We start from the raw sequence: 7,257 nt of genomic DNA on the forward strand, positions 1-7,257 counted from the left end.
TTTTTTTTTTTTTTTAGCATTAGACTTTAGAACATGTTGGGTCAATCTAAGGACCTCTCTAACCTCTACCCATTCCCAATCCCTTTCCCCCTTGTCCTACATTCTAGCAGTTCTCTATGTGGGTTTATTTTCCTGATGTTTCCCAGTGCATAAACAGAAAGCACTTTTTTTTTTTCTTTCTTTTTTTTTCTTTTTTTTCAGAAAGCACTTTATACGCCATACATTCTTCTAATGGAATGCTGTTGCATTTGCTAGTTTTGCATATATGCTCATCTTTGTACCTTGTTTTTTGTTGTTACTCCTTTTGTGTGTGTGTGTGGACCCTATGCTCCTAAAATTCATCTGGGAGGATCATCATGAGTTAATTCATTCCTTTACACTCTCTATGGGGTCCATCATGCTGAGCGGTTTGCTATTTCATTTCCCCATTAAGGAATGCTTAGAATATTCTAGTTTTCCTGGATTTCCAACAACATTGCCGCAAACCTTCTTGCGTGTGCACAAGGGAGGGTTTCCACAGTCACATTCCCAGGAGTGGCCTTGCCAGATGAGTGTTCTCAGGTTCAAGAACACCAACCTGCTCTCCAGAGAGACCGTAACATTTATAACCCACCCATACAGGAATACTGGTCTCCCTTTATCCTTGGCGTTTTGTCATTTTCTTGGTGAGGGGAGAGGGAGTATGGGGGATTGATAATTTAAAGTTGTTTTTGTTTCTAACAACGAATGGAGTTAAATATCTTCCCACGAGTTTGTTCCCCTCCGTTACCCCCATTTGAATCTACTCTTTGGGAAAAGAATATTCCTTTGATACATGATGTGGCAAAAACGAATCCCGCTTTTCTGACACCCCACTGTAGGGGTTGATTAAATTCAATTCTTAATTCTGATCCATTGGGAGCAAGGTCAGACCTCACCAGTTAAAGGATGCAGCCCGCCAGACTGCCGAGTCTGCCCGAGGCCTAAGATACCCAGCTGCAAGCTGGGGACTCTGAGGAGAGCATCACTTCTGACATGCTGGGTACAGGTTGTGGTTTTCCTATCACCCCTCCAGAATGGAGCTGGAGATTCACAAGACCAATGACTTCTTCATTGCAAATACCTTTTCCCATCAGCATAAGCAACCGCTATGCCCTTGGACTTCACCAGATGGAACACACAGGAATCGAGTTGGTTACGTCTGTAGGAAGAGACAATGAAGAAGCTCAACATCATCAGGCAAAATAAGGCCAGGGCCAACTGTGGAACTGATCATCGATTGCTCCCGTGCAAATTCAGGTTGATGTTGAAGAAAATAAACATAAGCCTGGGAGAGCCAAAATACAACCTTGAGCATATTCCACCTGAATTTAGGAGATCCTTTAAGAGTGGATCTGACACATGGAATGCTAATGACCGAAGGGCTGACGAGCTGTGGGAGGATATCAGGAGCAGCATACATGAAGAAATCGGAGATTATATATGATCAAGAACCAACAGTACTGATGGAAGAAGTTAAAGCTGTACTGAAGGCATTAGCAAAAAAGAAGGTTCCAGGAATTGATGAAATACCAGTGTTTCAATAAGCTGACGAAGTGCTGGAAGCACTCAAGTTCTAAGCCGAGAAGCATGAAAAGACTGCTACCTGGTCAACCCACTGGAAGAGAATCCTCTGTGTGCCCGTTCCGCAGAAAGGGGACCCAACAAAATCCAGAAACTATCAGACAATATCATCACCATGAAACGTCAGTAAAACGTTGTGACGGTAATTCATTGTTTGCAGCAGTGCATGGACAGGAAGCCGCCAGAAATTCAAGTTAGATTCAAAAGATTTGGTTCCGTGGGCCGTGCATTGATATCTTTTCATCAACCACAAGGATCAGCAGGTCTCTATGCCCAGGGCTTTTACTGGGGTTTCATTAAACAGTCACGATTGAGGAGAAAGATCACCGTGGTCTTTCTGACCTGGCCTGCACCATCCTGCGTCACTCTGGTAGCATACACCCAGAGCAGGGTCAGGAGGTCTCATCAAAGTCGCTTCCATCACTGGGGAAATTCCAGAGTTTCAGAGCTTCTCTCTGAAGAACCAAGCACTGAGATAATCTTTTATTTTATTTTTTTGTGAACACGCACACAGATAGACTCAGTTTTGTATCCATGTGTGCAAGGCAGAGACCTAAGGTTTCAATTTTGCTGTTTGGGTTTTGGTGCTGAGACTAGGCTGGCCACACAGAGCAGGGTCTCTGCCTTTATCTGGTTCATATTCAGATGAGTTTGCATAAGTTAGTCTTTAAACCTGTCTTGACCAGGGCATTTTGGGAGTTAGAGTATCTGTCTATAACTATTTCATTGATGATTACTGGCCTCCTCCTTAGGCAAAAATTAATCTTTCTTTTCCAAATTGTCCCTTTCACCTACATTTTCAAATGCATTGGTATAAAGTTGTTCTTAAGAGTTCTAACCTTTTAAAAACTCAATCAGCTACTCCCTCTTTGACATTTATAGTACTGATTTGTATCATTTTCTTGATTTGATATTTCCAGAAATTGGTTGGTCTTTGACTGAACAGTAGCTTTAATTCCTTTTTTTAAAAGTCATTTTATTGGGGACTCGTACAACTCTTATCACAATCCATACATCCATGCATTGTGTCAAGCACATTTGTACATTTGTTGCCATCATCCTCAAAACATTTGCTTTCTACTTCAGTCCTTGGTATCAGCTTCTCATTTTTCCCCTCCCTCCCCCAACCTCCCTCCCTCATGAACCCTTGATAATTTATAAATTGTTATTATTTTGTCATGTCTTACACTGTCCGATGTCTCCCTTGACCCACTTTTCTGCTGTCCGTCCCCCAGGGAGGAGGTTATATGTAGATCCTTGTAATCGGTTCCCCCTTTCTACCTCACCTTCCCTCCACCCTCCAGGTATCGCCACTCTCATCACTGGTCCCGAAGGGTTCATCTATCCTGGATTCCCTGTGTTTCCAGTTCCTATCTGTACCAGTGTACATCCTCTGGTCTAGCTGGATTTGTAAGGTAGAATTGGGATCATGATAGTGAGGGGAGGAAGCATTTAAGAACTAGAGGAAAGTTGTATGTTTCATCATTGCTACCCTGCACTCTGACTGGCTCATCTCCTCCCCACAACCCTTCTGTAAGGGGATGTCCAGTTGCCTACAGATGGGTTTTGGGTCCCCAATCTGCACTCCCCCTCATTCACAGTGATATGATTTTTATTCTTTGATGCCTGATACCTGATCCCTTCGACACCTTTTGATCACACAAGCTGGTGTACTTCTTCCATGTGGGCTTTGTTGCTTCTGAACTAGATGACTGCTAGTTTACCTTCAAGCCTTTAAGACCCCAGACGAGGAACGGATTACAAGGATCTACATATAACCTCCTCCTTGGGAGACGGACAACAGAAAAGTGGGTGAAGGGAGACATTGGACAGAAGATTTCACAAAATAATAATTTGTAAATTATCAAGGGTTCATGAGGGAGGGGGGAGTGAGGAGGGAGGGGGGAAAATGAGGAGCTGATGCCAGGGGCTTAGGTGGAGAGCGGATGTTTTGAGAATGATGAGGGCAATGAATGTACAAATGTGCTTTACACAATTCATGTATGTATGGATTGTGATAAGAGTATACACCCATTTATCTTCAGTGATCATGTTGGAAAGGTGGCCATCATGGAATGCCAGTTTAATAGAACAAAATGTTTCTGCATTGAGGGAGTACTTGAGTAGAGGCCCAATGTCCATCTAGTAGTTTTAATTTCCATAATCAACTCTGTTGTTCTGTTTTCTCATTTCTGCTTTTTTCCCCCTCTACTGTCACTTCCTTCCTTCTTCCCCCACCCCCCACCTCTGGCTTTATTTAGTTGTTTTTCTACCTCCCAAATTAGCTTCTTTAAATTTTATTCTATAGTATTGTCATAAGTGTACGGAAGACTATCCCTTTCCTACTAAGAATAAATTCCAAGTAAATAATAAACTCCTCTCCACCTTATTAAATAAGACCTACACGACCAATTATAGCTTTTAATCTTATGAGGGTAAGTAAAGAAGTATTGCCACAAGGGCGTCGGGGCATACATACATGGGTTTATTCCAAACAAAAGTCATTAAAGATGTCTATGATGGGTGGATGACTGTAGACAAATTCTATCAGTAATTCACTTCTTTTGTTTAGTCTTGTGACAGCATCTTCAATAAAAGGCCCAATCAAAACAGTGACTTCCAAAGGAATGTGGGGGGCTGGTTACATTCAGGGCAGAGCGGTCAGCTCAGAAGGTGATGGTGATTGTGTCCTGGCATCCCTAAGGGGTCATCTGGATACCTTTTCTGAAAGGACATAGAGGATGATCATGGTGGCTTCTCATGAAGAAGTTTTAAGAAAATCCGGAAAGCTGCACCAAGGAACGCTTTCCCATTGTGACAACATACTTGCTCTCTCTTCAGGGGACGCGAGGGTTGTCTTAGAAGACTTTCAGTGAGAAAGTCTCGTCTACCCTCCAGTCTTGATCTTGCCCCTTCCGGCTTCTCTTTGTTACTAAGACTCAAAGAGCATTTAAACAAACGTGGTTGGAGTCTTCTGAGGAGGTCCAAAGTGCTGTTTTGACATGGTTTAAATCGGAGAGCCAAGAATTCTTTAGGGAAGGGTTAGAGCTCAAAACACTCCCTTCAGAAATGTAGAGTCCTAGAATCCTAGATGGAGGCTGTGTCAATGAACAATAATGTGGCCAGTGGATGCCTCCTTCTGGCTCTTCTCACCAGTCTTTGTAACGCTCACCAAATGAATGGACAGGGCTATGCAAATGTAGGGTGTTTGGAGCTCAGCAAAAAGTTTGAATCACTTGCTAATAATGCGAATGAGGGCACAGTCCCCATGCGGGTGGAGCCCTACAAAGAAGGTGTGCTGTTGGTTTAGGTGCCATTGAGTTGGGTCCAACTCATAGCGACCTCAGGCACAACAGAATGAAGCACTGCCTGGTCCTGCGCCATCTTCCTAAAGGTTGCTACACTTACACTCATTGCTGCCGTCCCTGTGTCCATCCATCTCCTGGAGGGTCTTCCTTTTTTTCTCTGCTCGGCTACTTTACCAAGCAGGATGTTCTTCTCCAGGGACTTGTCTCTCCTGACAACATGTCGAAAGCATGTAAGATGAAGTCTTGCCACCCTTGTCTCTAAGGAGCACTCTGGCGGAACTTCGTCCAAGACAGATTTGTTTGTCCTTTTGGCAATCCACAGTGTTTTCAATATTCTGTGCCAGCATCACAATTCAAATGCATCGAATCTCCTTCGGTCTTTATTCAATGTCCAACTTTCACATGCATATGAGGCAATTGAAAATACCAGGAGCAAATAAGGGTTATGGAGGCCTATGACTGGGATGGGTCAGTGTTGCCATCCCACTAAAGTACACCATCTCAGAAGGGGGAAAGGGGATCTTCCTAATACCAAGAAAGAAGAGTCAAAGGTGGAGCAGGTCCTTTGGGTTCCAAGATCCTTGGGATGAACCTCCTTGAACAAGGAGACAGAGAACCGTGATGGTAGAGAGGCAGCAGAGACAGTGTGGGGGCAGTGGAGGGAACAGCACCAACAGCATGAGACAGAGCAGTGAGCTTCCTGGCCCACAAAGCAAGAAAGCTGAGTGCCTTGAGGCTGGTGACATACTGGTGAGCTACACTTACCCAAATAAGGCAGTAGCCAAGAGGTCACAGGGCTAAGAAGCTGAGAGCTGAAAGAGCTTTGCTACATTTGCCCATAATGGCCTTGAGACCAGAGGCCTGGGCATGCCTGTGAGCACTGATGAGAGGAGGCTGTCCTGGCCAAAGAACTGTACCCTCGGCATTCCTGATCCTGATTGTAACTCATTAGTTCCTTCAAATTCCCCATAATCATGATTGTGGTCTGTGAGTTCTGTGTTGAAATAAATTACAGAGCCTGGCAGAGATGTTGATAGGTCATTGGAGGGATTGTTGGTGTCAGAATTGGTAAAGAAGATTGGAGGCTGGAAGCATAACTCAGTTATTGACCTGGGGTTGATATTCAGTTTGATTCGAGTCCCCCACTTGAGAAGTCAGATACCACCCCATGCCATTTTTATAGTTTTACGTTTTGCTTAATAAAGTATTCTATGATTTTATAGCAATACTTTTTAAAATGTACCTTCATAGTTTTACTTAACCTCATAAATAATATATGTACATGGTAACGAATAAAACTATTCTATCTGTCTGGCTCCTTTCTTAGAAGCAACTGCAGTTACTTCTTTGAGTAGTCTAGGCATTGTGGGGGTTTTTTGTTTTGTTTTGTTTTTGTAGTTGATTTTTAATTTCACTACATTGTGGTTAGTGAATGTGGTCTATAGATTCTTTGGAATTCATTGAGAACTTCCTTTGTGGCCAGATACATAGTCAATTTCTATGAATGTTCCAAGTGTATTTGAAAAGAACAGATATACCTCATCTGATGTTATCACTTCCCCTCTGATAATTCCCGTGGTCTTCAGGTGAAAGACCACAATCCCACATGATTTGGCCTGAAGATTCCCAGGGCCATCTATCTCCCTTGTGTACAGTAGATTTATGTCCACGTAGTTCTCTTTCTTGGCTATTGACCGTGAAATATTGGGGGTTCCCCATGTTTTCTATTCTTGGTCCTCAATTTCTCTCTCATCAACGAGCGCACTTCATCACAAAAGAGTCCCTATCACACTCTAAACAAATACTACCATGGGAGAATGCTGGCCCTGTGCTGCCAGTCTTCCCCATTTTCCCTGAAAAGTGAGGTATCTTAGAGTTCAATATGGAATGCTTCCACTCTTAAATATCGATAATGAATTGAAAATTTTACAACACACTTTGCTGGACAAACAAGCACACAAACAGCACTCCCCACACCCCGCATTTTCTTCTCTTATTCAATTATCCCTAAAGCAGTTGATGAAATGGTGTTTTAGCAATGGCGGCTTGCACGTATTGAGGGCTAGTGAGCCGCACACTCTCTGAAGTGGCTTTCCCATAGGAACTCATTTAATCTTCACAACCACATGTCACCTGTAAGAAGGGTTTGAATTCTGGAGCAGCAGAGCCAATTCACTAACTAACTCCAAGTTAGAGAGAAAAAGAAAAAATTTTCCCTACTTAAAAAGTCCATTTACATTCTATGATGCTCACCGTCCCAACACAACCGCTGAAGACAAAGCGGGTGAATAAGCAAATGTGGTGAAGAAAGCTGATGTTGCCCGGCTATCAAAAGATATAGCGTCTG

The sequence above is a fragment of the Echinops telfairi genome, unplaced genomic scaffold (genome assembly GCF_000313985.2).
Source record: "Echinops telfairi isolate 266 unplaced genomic scaffold, ASM31398v2 ScPeMD7_5;HRSCAF=22, whole genome shotgun sequence".
Taxonomy (NCBI): domain Eukaryota; kingdom Metazoa; phylum Chordata; class Mammalia; order Afrosoricida; family Tenrecidae; genus Echinops; species Echinops telfairi.